The sequence below is a fragment of the Lepisosteus platostomus genome, chromosome 9 (genome assembly GCF_059453375.1).
Source record: "Lepisosteus platostomus isolate fLepPlt1 chromosome 9, fLepPlt1.hap1, whole genome shotgun sequence".
Lineage (NCBI taxonomy): Eukaryota > Metazoa > Chordata > Actinopteri > Semionotiformes > Lepisosteidae > Lepisosteus > Lepisosteus platostomus.
The window spans coordinates 8,831,177-8,848,764 of NC_142619.1; the positions used below are offsets into that span (position 1 = coordinate 8,831,177).

Below are 17,588 nucleotides of genomic sequence, written 5' to 3' on the forward strand. Positions count from 1 at the left end.
TGCTACACCATGCTAGCTGGTAGTTTATTAAGTTGTAGAATGAATTAGTGGAGAATCTCAGAGAAGCACAACTACCCTAAAAACCTTGAATGTCTGGAGAGCAGACAACTCTTGATTGTCCTCGTGTTAAAAAATGATTTACATCTTGAGGAGAAAGAAACTGAACAGTGGTAAAGGAAGTTCTGTGCCATCTATGATGCCTTCAATCCAAAAAAATATTTGTGGCTGAACTGGTTAATAATTATTTGTAACACAGTCATGTCAGAATATAGTATATATTTGTATATACGGTGCCCTGCAAAATGAATGAGATCCTTCCTACAGTATGTTGTCCTGTATTGTGAAATTACAAAATGATGCATATTGTATATATTTTTAAACTTTAATATTTTATCTAAAACTGGAATGCTTGCTACTATGGGTAAGATTTGTTACAGTAAATTTAACCAAAATAACAAAATAAAAATAAACTGAAATTTGCTGATGGAAAAAAGAAATGCAATATTTTCTGGAATGAGAATACTATAGTTATACTGTAGCTTACCCACTTTCACAAAAATTTGTCAATTTGTTTTAAGCCCTCTGACCAGCAATACAGCTTGTGCAGTGAGGCATTGCAACTTGACAATCACACGAAAGCTCTGTTACCCAACGAGGTCCAGGTGGAACAATGCCTGATCAGGTCACCTTTAAAAAGGCCTTAATTCAAAGCTTAAGTAATTGCAAGAAAAATGCCACACTAAGTCAGTTTTCTGTGCATTCCATAATGCCTTGAATGTTACCCAGAAGCAAGGGAGAGGGCCATTGGCATGCTGCAGGCAGGCATGTCATGTGCCAGTGTTGCCAGACACTATGGAGTAAGCCACTCCACTGTGTCCCGACTGCAAAGAAGGTTTCAGCAGACCGCAGGACAGATGACCGTCCAAGATCTGGTCGCCCTCGAGTGACTACACCAGAGCAGGACCAACCCATCAGACTGGTTGTTACGACCCCAAGTGTCTAGGGGAAAAGGGGTGTAACAGTTAGGATAATTTTTTTGGAAGCAGGGGGGTTTTGGTGAGGAAGCGTGAAAACAAGAGTAAGGAACTAGAGTGGTGCCAAAGGAAAAAAAATAACAAACAAAATGGAGCTGGCTAGGACAGTGAGGGAAAGCTAATCTGACTACAAAAGAAAACCCGAAACACACGGTCTTTGGCGTCTTCAACACCCTAGCTAACCTGCACTGACTACCCAAAACCATACAAGACAAATGGCACTCACCTGTACTAACCTAGTGTACTAATACAAAATCAACTAAGTGTGTAAGTGTACCCAACAACCTAAACTAACCTTATATACAAAAGTTCACACAAAAACACAAGTGAACCAGGAAGACAATTAAGGGAAAACAAGAGTAATAAACAGGAGCAGGGTACAAAAGAACACAAAAGTTGAACATGTAACACTGGGGCAAGGTAATGACAAAACAAGGATGAACACACAAACAAACGAAAGTACAAAGAAACTAACATAAAACCAACAAAACAACAAAGCCGAAGATATACGAAAATACACACACACAAAGCAAAACAAACCAACAAACGAAGCCGAAGCAATAACCAGGAGCAAAGCGATAACCAAAACCAAACGGGACCGAAGTCAAACAAAAGGCCTTTTCTTTCTGAAAGCCTCCATGTTAAATAGTGAATAAAATGAGTTCTGATTGGCTGAAGGCTGATTGATGATGACATCATATTGAAACAGTGGTGTGATGGTTGGCCAATGGGGAAGGGAGAACAATCAAGGGTCAGCAGTGTGGACATAACAGAAAAAACACACAGTGGGACGTAACACTGGTCCATCTGAGAGATCGTTTCAGATCTGCAACTGGTACTGTTGCTAAAACTGCCAGCAGACACAATGCCCACATCAATGACAGGGCATTGAGGCTCCATGCTGCTGGCCTTAGAGCAAGGCAACTTGTCAGAGGCCCTCTGCTCACACCTCCTAGACGTCACACACAACTGGCTTGGGCCAGACAGAGGCTGCGATGGACCCATCAGCAGTGGCATCAGGTCCTCTTCACATATGAGTCACTCTTCAGCCTGTTCCACGCAGACAGGAGGGCCAGAGTGTGGAGGAGGAGGTGTTGCGTTTCTATTTTCCATCAGTATATGTTTGTATACAGCATAAGTATTCAGAGCAATCCTTTTTTAACAGTTTTGCACAGTTCAGTGTCACAGGGGAGCTTGAGCCTATCCCAGAAATCAATGGGCACACGGCAGGATACATCTTGATTGGGACGCCAGTCCATCATAGGGTGAAAACACACACACACCAGGGCCAGAATCCTGTTGAACTACCAGTATGTCTTTGAGCTATGAGAAGAAACCTGAGTATCCATAGGAAACCCATGCAGGGAAAGTACTGTATACTGTACAAATTCAAACCCATAAAATCAATAGTTGATGGAGACACCTTTGGCATCAATTAATTCAGCAAGTCTTTTTGGGTAAGTGTAGGTCATTTTGAGCACTGGCTTGATTCAGTTTTTGGCCGTTCTTCTTGGTATATATTCCCAAGCTCTCTGAAGGTGCTTGGGGATCAGTTATGAATGGCGGTTTTCAACTCCTTCCATGAGTTCTGAATAAGATTCAGATCCGGGACTTTGACTTGGTCACTCCTGGTCATTTCACTTTCTTATTCTTAAACCACTTCAGTATAGCTTTGGCTTATTGTAGCAGGTTTTCCTCTATGATTTGCCAGTACTTTTCTCTAAATATTTTCCCATCAGTCTTGACAATCTTCCCAGTCCCTGCTAATGAGAAGCAGAACAATAACGTTAAGCTGCCACCATTCTTGACAGCAGGGTTGGTGTTGACTGAGTGATGCTTTATGTTGGATTTGCATCAGATGTAAAGCTTTAGCTTTAGACCAAAACTTTCTTATGTTGTCATATCTTACCACAACACCTTTTGCTACATATTTGCATCATTGCTGACTGATGATTCATTTCTACTTTCTCAGATATTACTCTTTGTAACTCTTTCAAAGTCACCATTGGCCTCACAGTGACATTCCTTAGCAGTTTTCTCCTTGCCCATCTTCAGCATGAAAGGATAGCCCAATCTAAGTAGTGCCTGGGTGGTATGATACTGTGCATTCTACTTTTTGATGATCAATTTCATGGTGCTCAAAGAGGTATGCAATGTTTTTTTTTATTTTTTATACTTGTCTCCATCATTACATCCTTATTTGAAACTATTTGGCAAAATCATGTGAACTATTACTCTTGCACAAAGACAGAGACTACTCAACTGTGTGCATCTAAATGAATCATGAAATGACCATTTTCATTTATGTTGTCTCTTTACTTCTTAACTTATCTTTCTTCTGTGCACATGTGGAGGAGGTTGTGTATACAACAAATATTAATTGCAACTTCAGTGTCTTAACTGCCAGTGTTTAAAAACAAAACGTGAAAACTGTGCAAGGTTCTAAATACGTGGGAAGACAGTGTAATATCAGAGTTATTAATTTTGATAGTGACTTATTCTTTAATATTTTAAAATTATAGCTTCTCATCTCTACATTATTTTTTACAATTATTTTAAATGCAAATCAGTATTACTTTGTAAGATACAAATGGCATAGAATTACATAAATGTGCAAATATAAATTTATTACAGAAGACGAAAAGTCAACATCATCACAACTGAAACATGAGGACATTTTCTATTATCTACTTTGTACAACATACAAAATGGCTAGCTACAGTATTCCATGGTATTCTTTTCCCCTTGCCAGTGAAATAATTTGCAAAGCAATAAAACATTGTAATCACATTCAGCCACAGTGTGCAACTTCTCAGTCCAATGATAATCCTGGAGAAAACCAATCAGAACCAACTGCAGTAAAGACAGACCACTCAAATACACAGAAAATCTCAGAGAATTCCATCCTGGCAAGTAAAAAGTTAGATTAAAACAGAAAATGTTAGTCTCTTGTTTCTGTTTACACTATTTTCATGTCATATTTATAATTTAGAATTCAATCTTATCATAGGATGTTTAAAAATAAGAGATTAATCACATTTTGCTATACTGTACTTTATGTTGTAACATAAGTATTACATAGGTACTGTAAAAAAGTTTAATGAAATCTGTGCCATGGACTAACAAAGGCTAACAAAGGTATTACTGAAATTTTGCAGTTTTCAAACTTAATTTCTCTCTCCTAAAGTAAATGAATGAAAGGTTTTTACTTATTTTCATGAAGGCACACTTCCTTTTGTATGTTATTTGTTGAAGACAGTGGAGGCGTGGAAACACATCATGGATGTACAATTTCACAGTCTGAGCAATGTCTCCTGTGGTCCCACTTTGAGTTTAGAGCCAGGTTGTTGCGCTACTGTGCAGGCTGTTAGGCTGAAATGCTTTTCATCTCATGGGTTCCCAAAGCACTAATAGTAGCAGTCACAGTAGTAGGATTTAACTGTTGTATTGTTAATATTTTATCCAGATATGAAATTACAATATGCAACACATCTCATTTAGTTTGTTCAGTTCCTTTCAGATAGGAAAATCTATCAGGTTCCATTTTTATTCACCACACAACGATTTGAGTACTTTGCTCCTGTTTACAGCCACTGGCAGCAAATTTAGAATATTGTGCACAATTTTAGTCACAGTGTGTCTCACCACTTTGACACAGGGTGTTGCAGGTCAAAAGGCACCAAAAAATATTTTTTTTGGCAAGCACACAGTAGCACTTCAGAGCAAAAAAATATTTATTTTAGTGCAAGAAAAAAATGACAAAACCAATGAAAACTTGTCATCACAACCTACTATGTTGCTCTTCAAATTCTCCCCTTTTTTCTCCAACAACTCCCCTTTTAGCTCCTCCCATAGGATCAAACCATTCAGGTTTCTGTATCTTTGACTATATCAGTTGACTATATAAAAGCATGATCATTTTGCAGTTTCCTTACACTATACATGATGTTTCACACATGCTACATTTTATACATTTCAAACGTACTATACTTGATACGTGTATACAATGTTTTACCAAAGTTAAACTACATGCATGGTTTAACGATACTCAGAATTAGTGTCTTCCAGCTCTATAAAACATTTTCCCTTTGGCAAAATAAAGACATCTATTTTGTGTTTGTTTTGGTAATTTTGGTCCTACAAGCAGGAAGTAAGTATTATTTTAAGTTGTAAAACTCTTCTTTAACTTTGTCTTTTATTAATCCACAAAGCAATTAGAACCTATTGTTTGGTGCTCCTGTTCTGCTCCAGCGAATCTTGCATGTGTGAGATATAAGAAATCACTCCCTCTGCCATTTGTGATTTGGACGTCCCTTCCCAACTCTTAAATTACAGGTCTAGTGGTCCTTGCGCTGTCATTTCCAGATACTCTGTCTCAATTTTTGCCTACTCACACTTCCAGGAGCTTATATACTCAACCTATCTTAGTACACTTTCCCTAAGAGGTTGCTAGGATGTTGACTCATTATTGAAAATGACCTTGTTGTTAAGATAGGCAGGACTAGGCCTCACTGTCCATGAGTATCTTATCCTTTAAGGCTTTGCAATGTGCCACATAATCCAAAAGACAGTATTTTAAATTGGGAAAATCCCTATTGGTATTCTAAAAGCTGTGTATTCCTTGGAGAGGCTTTCTAAAGGTACCTGCCAGTAGCCCTTTTAGGATCAAATGTGGTAAAAGTGCCCTATTTTCTTTAGTATGAGTTTAGGATATGCATCAAAACTGGAGATGGTATTTACTTTTCAGAGCTCAATACAAACTTTTAGAGAGCCATTGCCTTTAGGCACAATTATGATTGGGATACTATACTCTCAGATGGTTAAATTATATTGAGATCTCTTGTGATTTATATTTTGGCGTTTAGAGCCTTTATTAATACTTGTGATGTTCTATATGGTCTTTGTCTAACAGGTTTTGGGTCTTTTAGATTAATAGCATGAGTTAACAGATCCTTCCAGGTCTTCCTTGAGACAACCTTTGCTCACTGTAGATGAGAAAAAAGTTTGTAAGTCATTAATTTGGCCTCCATCTTCGTCATCAATCTGTTGCAGCAGCGTTTGTGAAAGCGACTCTTTCTCCTTCCACTCACATGACATATTTGGGATTCCTTGCAGTTATATGGGTGATAGCATAGTGATAAGACCAGTCTTTGTTCAGTTTTATAAGGATCTTGCCACTTAGCAAGTGTCACGAAATTAGTTCCCCCTCCTTAAGGGTGCTCCAGCCCTATCACTCTAGACTTTATTCCATGAACCTGCCCCCTATTCCCTGCCCACCTTAAAAGCCAGGCGCTGACGCTCTTCCGGGCTCTGCATCTGATTTCCATATCGTGCGAGTCCGGGACCAGGAAGCGCCTGGTCCCGTTAAGGTTTTAACCCCCCTGTTCCTGTTCCTTGTCCCTGTCTGCCGGTTCCGACCCGGCCTTCGTGGTTTTTAATTCCTTCGTCGGATGGATCTCCTGGTTTTGGACTTACCCTTGCGTTTTGGATACTCTATGGATTACTCTTGGATCGTTCGCCTCGGCCACACCTCCCCCGTGCACCAGCGCACCTTGGACACGCCCCCTGTCTTCTGCCCCGTTTTCCTGCATGACATTTCCCCAATGTTTCCCCACTCCGTCGGACTGTGTCGTCCGCATAGGGTCCGGAAAGAACTGTTCGTTACAGCAAGGTGCTTATTGGTGGAGGATAGAAAGAGTAAGAGAGCTCTCTGCCCTGGTTGATATTCTTGGAATTGGGCATGATAATCATACCAGAGCCTTTTTTTGTTTCTGTGTCTTTTTTAGGTTGCTGTTCTACCTCAATTCTGTACTGCTTCAGCTGATCTAGCATTTGTAAGACAAACAAATCACTCTGTCATTTGTGATTTGGACTTCCTTTTCCAACTCTTAAATATAGTGATCCTTGTACCTTCACTCCTTCATGTAGTAGTCTTGGGCTTCCAATTACCAATTCTTGCACCTCCAGATTTTTGTATCATATTGTTGATTTGACTGACAAAGACTAAGGGAGAATAATCAGCAGTCTAAAATGAAGTGCCAAAAAATTATGAGTCAAAATTAAATCTAATAAAGTCTGTCATTTCTAAGTCTGGATTTTATGTAGTTTTGTACCTTCTGCAAAAAAAATAAATAGAAATTGCATCCCTCGTCATTCCTCAGGAAATACATTGACAGAAGATTGCTTTTCTTCTTTTCACAAATGTTTAGGGAAATTAAACATACTGTATCTTCAAAATAGTGTCTGCTGTTCTGAATTTTTGAATTTACCAAGTTAATTTGTGGATTAACATTTCCAGAGATTTTGGTGTTTTAGATCAAAGAAAATTTAGAAGTTGTTTCCCTTAGACAGTGCTTTTTTAAATGCTTATAGTTTTTCTTGTTGCTTTAAAAAAGGATAATGTCCAAACCAGCTAAATTCAGCCAGAGCTTATCCTAGTTTTTGTACTAGTAAGAATATGACAGATGTCAGTCTCACACAGGGATTACCCCTCAACAATACTAGTCCTCACTTACTGTATACATCTGTGTAGACTGGAGCAACTGGGGTAAAGAACTGTACCTTCATTAAGGTACAACAGCAGTGTCTGGAGCATGTCTGGTCACCAACCTCATCTTAAATCGCTAAAACAGGGCTGCTCCAGCAAGAGGGATGTTTTTCCTACTAATTGCTCACCTGGGCTACTTTGATAAACTCAATAATTGCTGTATTAATTCTGCTGATTATAAATGAAAGAATTATTGAACTGATTTGTAGTACAGTTCTTCAAAGAAACAAAATGGTCAGAATGTAGGACAAATAAATCCTGTTTAATTAATGTAATAATTTTGAATAACATTTTGTGGAAAACCTTTATTCTTAAATCAAATTCACAGTGGGTTCCCAAAAGTACAGTATGAAGATCAGGCCTGCAAAACTATGCATCCACTATCTAAATAAATCTTCTTCAAAGTGTTTCCACCGGCCATGGAAAGAGGACAGTATGTTCCTATAAGTACACATTTACTGTAGGCTGACTCTGTGCCCTGCATTTAAAAGAGGTTGGAGTTTTTATAATATTCATGTGTTATTTTGATTTGTTCATGTAATCGAACAAACGGAACTGCATAGTCTGCATGGCATGCACCATGTTAATGTACTATATAAAGAAGTGACCACAGATACAGTATTTGTATCAAGGCAGTACTCCATATACTCCGCATGCTTTTAAGTGGTGTGTGCTAAAAAGAGAGTATGTATTGTATTGTATAAATAATTATATATATTTTTGAACTTTATTAAAGCATGTTATACTGTAGGCTGGAGAGCTCAGGTCTGTCAAGGACAGGAAAGTACAGAAGCTATACCCAGTTTATTCTGGAAAACCCTGATAATTAGAGCCATTGTTAGACCTTTGCCAGGAGGTCTGCTTTTTTTTTTGGAATGAGAAAGGAGTCTCATGCTTTCAATTCAGTATTTTTTTTGGGGGTGGGGGCTTTTTCTAACATTGATACCTAGTTGTTTTGCCTGTAACCTGTCAAGATCTAGACTGTTTTAGTTAATTACGATGTTCAGGTTTTGTCTTACGTTTGGCACCTTGAGAAAACAAGCACTTTTTACAGTTCAGTACTGTTTGAGGTCCCACTTCCTTATTTGCACTGCTACCAACTAATGCACTGCTCTAATATTCTTGCCCTGATAGACCAAGCTTTGTGGTACAGGTCTTCGGATGGACAGTTTTTACCTTTAACAAATCCAGCAGTCTCAGTAAGTGATACATTTGCTGTCATGCAGTGTGACCATCCTGCAGACAAGAGGGAAGTTGTTTCACAAGGCTATCATTCTGGGAAGACTAACAAAATGCAGTATTTGAGAAGGCAGATGCGTGTCAAGTTTGAGCAGTCTAAACGTTAAAACCACCTACAGGATTACAGTTTTCCCCTGGATCAGTGGTTGTTCAGTTATGTTTTATTATTCTTCACAGTCCACACTGGACATGCATGACTTGCAGGTTCCACCAATCATTTCTGCTCTACTTCTTACTGGAGTCTACATTTTTGCTAAATTGAGAGAGGAAGCAAATATGCTGCTATGCTGATCCTGTCTAATAATTGTGTCATGCCCAAACCCTACCCCCCCACCCCAGCCACCATTTTGTACTCTAACATATAAGAATTCTTGACATACTTTTTATTTTTGGTTTAAAATAACATCACTCATCAGCAATATGTGCTCTGGCAGCATTAACAGTGCACATCATAGCAGTTTAACGAGCTTTGATCACATCTAAGACATGCAGGGGCTTTCAAAATTTCAGCATTGCTCTCCTGCAAGCTGTACACTTTGCGTAGATCCATTTTGAGGTGATGGCGGTAGAGTAGCAACTGATGCAGAAAACAGAAAGTAAAAAAAAACATTAAAGTTAGGTTGTTTTCCTGAAGCTTACTGCACTTCGGTTTGTAAAGGAGAATTATTCTTGCAACTTTGCTGTGCCCATGATGATTTTGACAGCCTGATAAAACACTAAATGCGCACTGTAAACACAATAGATCTCTTGAGTGACACTAATTTTGCGGCAGTGCCAATAACGTTTGGATCATGTGAAATTAAAGTTCCATAAAAAAGCAGAGCATATCAACATTTCATAGGGGTTACATTGTTATTTTTTGATCCAAGCATTGTTTTCAAAGTGTGAGAAAATATTTAGTCCAAATGACGTTTAGACCACATCCTGAGGAGGTAATGAAGTACTGTGACTAATTTTCAGAGTAAGAAGGATAGCCCAGGTGAACTAATATGATTTTCTAGCAGCATGTGTCAAATAGAACTGAACCAAGCGAAAGCATGGCCTTTGAGCAGAACTATTTGCCTTCTATGATGGCGAAGGGACTTTGAAAAGGGATTATTACAGAGTGTGAAAGGGCACTTGTTTGTCTCCAGCATCCCTTCCTCTTCCATTTTCCACTGTGAGTGTCAGGAAAATAGCAGGTCTGGTATCTATTCCTATGGACTGGCTCAGTTTGAATGATACATCTCTTTTACCACTAGTTCTCTTCTCTAGGGAACTGACCTAATTATGCATGAATCAGTGAAAAGAACCTGGCACTGCTAATATTACATGTGACTCTGCAATAAATTATGAATTGGCATTTTAGAGGACTTCAGAATTCTAGTTATAGAATGACAGGGTTATTGATACCCCAAAACATACAGAAAGAAGGTTACCTTAATGCATAGGGTAACATTGCTGCTTATAAATGGATCATTGGTTATATATATAATATATATAACTATATCATTACTAGATTGTAAATGGGCTATGGCAAGTCTTGGGAATGTGTTTTTTGTTAAATACTGACTAATGCAATGATTCAATAGTTGACTTTTCTGAAAAAAATAAACAGAGGATTTTGTAAAATATAGGCTAACATACAGTAAGATGTGGAAATGCCATTAAGTATTTTTAAAGCTTTCTTACACTCAATCTTTTTTAAATGGATGTATTTATTTATTGATGGAAAATCCCCAGCAGTGCCTGTTCTACATCTAAACGGTTTGTATATATTGTAGAGTTGATGTACAGTAACTCACATCCGTCATGTCTAATATTTCCAAGTTTAAATGATCTTATGTTAAATTTGAATCACTTGGTGATGTGTTTTATGACATTAAGGTAACAAAAAAACATAAAAACTAGGCAGCATAGCCATAGTGCAAATGTATGCAGGTTGCAAAATTGAAGAAAAATGCTATTAAAAATGTTGCATATGATACAGCAGTTAAAGTGGCACGCTGGTGCAGTGCTGGGGTCCTGGGTTCAATTCATGCCTTGGAGGTGTTATCTGCACACTGTAGTTTGTATGTTTTCCCACTGTTCATGTGGGATTGTGCAGTCCTGTATTGCACCTGTTGCTTGCCTGGATAGGGTCCATCTCCCCTGTATTGGATAAAGCAGTCAGAAAATGGATGAATGGATAAAGTAGTTATTTGTATATTTATTTTGTTTGGAATGTATTCTATTACGAAAAAGAGTTTTGTTGTAATAGGCTAAAAGAAAAACAAGAATTATGATATTAGCAGGTGTTGTCCTTCTCATTTGCTTGAGTCTCTGGGACAGGTGTTATTGATGACTGGTCATCCTCTGGATTTGCAAAATTGGTTTTAAACTCAACATCCTCTCTCAAATAGTCTTTGGTCCTTACTCTACAATCCTCCAGATAATACAGTTGCAAATGCCCAAAACTTCAGCATTCTCCTTCCCTTTACTTTTTGTGGAGTGGACAGCCAAGCCTTCTTCTTCTGTGGGTGGAAACACAAGACTGCCGTATCCCTCCTTCTCTGAATGCTGTCCAGGACGAGCAATAGCTTCAGGTTCAGGCTGGGCTATATTGGTATCTTCTCTGTCCCAGCAACAAGAGTTTCTCCTCTCTCATCTTTGGGAGCTCTGGGTACAAAGGCTGCCATATCTCCCTCTCTTCTGGGGACTCTTGGGACACAACCACCTCCTTCTCTTTCAGTTAAAAGTTGTCCACAGCTATTTTTTCACTCAGCTTCTGTGTTTCCAGCTTGACAGTTTTCAGCTGCCCCTGAGATTTTGCCACACTGGTCCTTTGCACAAGCTTCCACTGCTGAGGCACATCTCTACAATTCCTTGCCTTTGGTTGCAGGAGGTCAGTAAGGTGTCCTGAGACTCCTCTGTCTCTTGGAGCAAAACATATAGGTGAGTTAATTCTCTTCTGGACTGACTGAGAATGGCCTGTGTTTTCTGGGAATTTCTGAACCGAGTTATTTCGCTTTGCATTAATGGGAGTCTGAGGGGAAATCATGTGAAGAGCCTTTCTCGTCTGCTTCTGCCACTGGTCAGCTGGTGTTCAACAAAACCCTTTATGGTATGCGTAGAACTTGACTTCTCTTTGCGCTTCTTCTGGTGACTAGCCTCCTTTCCTGGATTTCCAGTCCTTCTTTCTCCTCCTTTTCCCCCAGCCTGGGGACTTTTGCAATCACCTCAACCACCCCTGACAAGGCCATGGGGCACTTCGGTTCCACTAAAGGTATCTCCCTGAGCACATTATATCATGCATATTATAGACCAAAGGATTGGGGAAGTAGCTGGAGCTGCGACCAAACTCAGCATACAGTAGCTGCCTATCAATGTCCTTCTGAGTTCACTCTTCCTAGTGGTAAGAAGGGTCCCTGCACCATTCAAAACATTCCCCAGTGGTCTGTGGCTGTGTTCCACTCGATGAACTGCACCATTGCTTCTGTCTTTATTTTCCAAACCCCCCTAGGGTTTTAAAGAGAGCTCAGGTCTTGCATTATTAGTTCCACCTGTCAATTAAAGAAGTCCACATGTGTTTGAGTTTCCATTCAAGATGCAGATTTTTCAGAAAAGACAAAAAAAAAAAAAACTAGTGTAGCACCCCTTGTTCACCTAACCAGGGCACTATCCTGAACAAGCCCCCAAGTGGCACAGACACCACCCTTTGCCAAGGAGATTCCAGGTATTTTAGCTTACAAATATTCACAATGACAGTTATGTTAAGGTGCAGGAAGTTTTGTTTAGGAGGAGGAGATACTGTATTGCCCTCAAAAGACTCTCAAGAGACGTTCCCTGACGTTACCTTACCTAACCCATTCTAACTGCACAGTGGAAATCCTATACAGTATATACACTGATGCCACTAATTAACCTCATGTATAAAAGTGGAAATAACCCTTAACCAAAGATCTAATTATTAAATAATCATCACCCTGTGAGCCTATTTACAAGGGATAGAGATGATTTGGCAGCCTCTAGTGGCAGTTCTGTTATTACAGTCCCTTCAAAGATTGGCCTGATATGATAACCAATGCTAATAAAATAGTTTTTAACTGGTTAAAGAAAATGTTTTTTATATATGCCAAGCAGATGATGCATGAAATTCACTACAAGCCTTCAGAATCCAGCCAGGTTCTGTTTTGTTGGGGACAATTACATTACAGTTTGCATTGTAATGCACTGTAAGAAGTTCTACTGGGATGAATGACCTGCCTGAAATGGTACATTTTCACATGTTCTGATGTTGGCTCATGAACCAGGGCATTAACCACTGTTTGTTCTACCTCATCTTTTTATGTCTTCTAAAAATACTACCTCAGTGGTTCCGCTGTTGTGACCTGATTGCTAGCTTTGAAGACAATGTCACATCTTTGTCGATTTTCCTGCAAAACACATCTAAGAGCATAATAATGTTGCTCTGGTATCAGTGCTGGAATAGAAAAAAAAGGGATAAATCATTACGCTAAAATAGTATGTTATACTTTTTCCTTGAAAAAGACACGATTCTTAAGTTTTTAATGTTGCCAAGCAACGGCATCAGTATAAACAGCCATATAAGGATGCGTCTGTTTTTATCTCATCTGTGTTTTCCAGAGCAGACTTGCTCCCTGTTAACAAGGATTAGGGGCTTGTTATGCCTGAAAGCAAGCTGGTGTGCAGAACTCATGAAGATGAGGGGGTGGAGGGAAGAGAGAACAGTGAAAGAAGTAGGGTTAAAAGAAGGAGGGTATGTGAAACTAGAACAGAGGGTCTGCTATGTCCCTTTTCCTTTACTTGGCTTTACACACCTATGCTATCAGCTCCTCAGAAATCTTCCTCCTAGTTAGTGTCCACCGGGGGTAAGTATGGAGATATTCACCCCCGTGTTGGGCTCTTGTAATATTCAGCAGTTTGTCTGGTGCCTAGCAACGGGGTTTGAGGATGTCCTTTTCACTTCCCTCCCTCGACATACTGTAATCCCTTCACACTTCCTCCTGCAGATCTGAAATGAAAACGAGCAAATAGCTACTGTATACCAGCAGTATTCTTTCTCAGCTCAATGTCAGTTGTTTTCCAAGCAAACTTGCACTCCAGTACTTCTGCACCGTCTGACTCTTTGATCAGTTCTATAGCTATTTGAGTTAGTCAATTCACTTAAGTCACAGACGTTTTAGATGACAATCAGTAGTGACATTGATAATTTTTTTTGCTGCTGCTCTCAGGTGTAACATTTGAAGAAGAATGTCATAACTGCTTCATCCTTCAAAGATCTCTCCTGGAAAACAGTTGTTTCCAAACTGGAAAAGTAGTCTATAGGAAGATCTCATAACTAATTAAACAAATAAAAGGATAATTTCCCTAAATATTTTTTAAGGACTTTTTTTTACTTGATTGCTGTTTTATGATTGTGATCATTGAACACATGATTAAAATTTTATTGGAAGAGAAACCTCATTAGTATGATCTTATTGTATATATTGTAAAACATAGTAGTGAAAATTACACTTTTTGTATCTGACATGGTGGCAGGGCAGTTAGTACTGCAGTCTCCCAAGTTCTTTGATTCTGGCCTGGGGTACTTTGGGGTTCTTTAAAAGCAAGATTAGAGAAACATGTGGACCCAGAGAACATTAGTCCATTTCCCATACACTTCAGTTAGTGATGATCTAAATGGTATATGGCCATGAGCTAGTGTCTGCAAATACACATCTGGTATTTATTTAGGAGTGAATGTGCAATAACTAAGGAGAAAAAAGCAAACAGTACTGTGCTGCAGATGTATTGAATGTGAAAGGAAAGTGTGAGAAGTCATTTTCCAAGTGTGGTACAAACCTAAGCAGCAGTGACTGTATATGAAATGAGCATCTATTTTTTTTAAAAAAGCCTTTTTTAGCTGGAAATCTTTCAATTATGACAAGCCGGGTTTGTACAATTTGCACCGTAACAGCATCATCCAGTGCACTTACACCGCTATCGATCTTTTTCTGTTTCTTAAGGTCTCTAGGCCGTGTCACAGGAGAGTCTTTGCAGCAAGATATTCACCAAATGACTCAAGGCAGCCTGCTTAATTTGCACCTCAAACGTATCTAAATAAGGTGGCCTGCATGACCTTGACCTATTTAGAATTGTCACAGGGCCTTCTCCTAGGAAATTGCTTGTAGCACAGTGTCTGTTGAACAACTCAAACTAGTTTCTCCTCATTGAATGCAAGATTGCATTTGTATGGAAATTTTACAAAAGATGTATTTGCAAGATGCCATATTTTTTCCATTTTGTTCTGGAGTGCAGCCAAGCGATATCATTGTGTGATCGGATTCAGTAAAATGCTTTTCAGAGATCATGCTGCTCAGCTACGGATCATATACAGCCATCTGAGAACTGTTTTGCATGACTGATAAAGTGATCCGAGAGCGATTTGTTTTGAGTTTACTTCTAAAACGTCCTGTTGCTTTGAACCAATTCAGAGGTTAGCTAGCAAAGCTGTACTCTCGGATGTTCTTGATCACTCTTATGTACAAACCCAGTAGCATTTAAATCACTGTCAAGTTTACAGGGCTAACAAGTGAAAATATTAACATATCCAGTGTAATCGGGCAGTATTCTGGAACAGCAGTAAAAGAAACAGTACGAACCAAAGAAAAAGTAATGTTATGATGCAAAGCAATTAAATTAAACTATAAATATATACAGTACATCTGAATAAATTCTGAAGTTGAAAATAGAATATCGTGCAAAAGGGTTCTGAGATATAATTAAATCGTTGCACTGGGGCAGCATGGTGGCATAAAGGTTGGCATAGCTGCCTCGCAGTGTGGGTCAATTCCTGGACCTTGAGTGCTTTCTATGTGGAGTTTGCATGTTCTCCCCATGTTTGTATGGGTTTCTTCCAGGTGCTCCGGTAGCCTAGTACAGTCCAAAGACATACTGGTAGGTTAATTGGCTTCTAGGAAATTTGGCCTTGTGTGAGTGTGTAACTGTGTCAGAGGGTGCTCTGCAAAGGACTGTTGCCTCATCCAGGGTGTATCCTGTCTTCTGCCTGCCAAAGGAATTGAGAAATTCAACACAGCAGATTTCTATGAGCAGTGAAAGCCAAAGCAGAAGTCGCTAGTGGAGACGACATGGAATTGCATTTAAAACAAAGAAAAGGAGGCACTTCTTAACCCAAAGGGTAGTGGGTATATGGAACAAGCTGATAAGCTGGCTTCTTTCAAGAAACAGATAGATAAGGTCCTTGGATAAATTAAGATAAGATAAGATTACTTTATTAGCCACATACAATTTCCATATACAATTTGTCTTTTCACATACCCCAGCTTGCTCTCCATGAGACACACAGACAGGGAGAGAAGTTTGGGGTCAGAGCGCAGGGTCAGCCATTGTAGAGTGCCCCTGGAGCAGTTGGGGTTAAGGGCCTAGCTCAGGGGCCCAACAGTTTAGGATTCCTCTGCCGGCCACGGGATTCAAACCAGCAACCTTCCGGCCACAGGCACAGATCCTTAGCCACTGCTCCACACTCTAACTACCAAACAAGCTAGATGGACAGAATGGCCACGTATTGTTTGTAAACTTTCTAATGTTCTATGGTTGACCTACTCACCATACTTGAATCCCATCAAACAATTGTTTTGGGCTGGGACAATAGATGACATGTGGGGCTCAGAGACAATGAACAGGCACATGCCTATACAGGCTCCACAAGAGGAATGGCACAGCATCCCACAACACTGCATCGGCAACCCGTTGCAAAGCATGCATCATGGATTGTCAGCTTGTATTGCAGCTAGACTTTCAAAGCACGCCCCCTGTCGAACAACCCTGTTAACCAAAACTGATAACTGTGAATTTGTTGCAGTTTTAATGTGTTCAAGATGTTTAGAAATGATGTGTGTCAAGTCATTTTTACCACCCACCAATGGTAAAGAATATCAAATGATGAACTTGCAGTAGTAATCTTGTGTCAATTAATATGTGTGAAGCAAACTTTGTATTATGGAGTTTTGTAGCTCAATTTAGGGAACTCCCCCCGCCCCACAAATTAGAAAAACAAATCAACAAACACAGTAAGTCACATTTTAAGGCAACAGAGTTGTCCATGTTCCCAATTACACCCATTTTTTTAAGCACGGATCAGATGAGGCTCAATAATTTGAGTCTATTTTCAATTGGGTGTACTGTACCTTACAAAGTCAACCGAATCTCAGTGACATTACTGAGGATTTCTCTGTCCCAAAGAGCAGAAAGAAACACATATAGAATAACAGCTGTTCTACAGTAAAACATCTTAATTACATTAGCTATATTGTTTTCATTTTGAGACTTAAATGTGACCTTAGACCTGCTCTGTTTTAATTAAAGGTTTCTTGTATTGTTAATAGCCTCTGTATCATAATTTTGATTTTGTTTTAAAATGGGGAAAAGTGGCAGTCAGAAACAACAGAAGTGTTAATCTGGTGCTTGGAAAGAGGGTATTAGTTATTTTCTGATAAGGCACTTAAGGCAAGATAGTGCAGAAGATTCTTTCTGCTACTAGTGGTATTTCTGTTTTTAAAAACAATTTAAATAGCCAAATTTAAACTGGTTCTGATAAAATGATGAGTCTGTAGTAGATGTAACCATATAACATCCATTAACTGTTTTATTGGGGTTTGTTAGGTTATTGGTGTGTTAGGAATAATTTTATTAAATCTTTTCGTACACTGCAGCAAACGGCTTCAACTTTTAAATAGACTAAATGTATAAAAAAACATTTACAGGCTGTAAATGGGTTTATACCTGTT

At 39.1% G+C, this 17,588-nt stretch overlaps 1 protein-coding gene across 10 annotated transcripts in view; it reads left to right on the plus strand.

Annotated features, from left to right (window-relative positions):
- cacna1c (calcium voltage-gated channel subunit alpha1 C) overlaps positions 1-17,588 on the plus strand; it is a 431,114-nt gene that overhangs the window by 107,571 nt on the left and 305,955 nt on the right. The window lies entirely within an intron of this gene.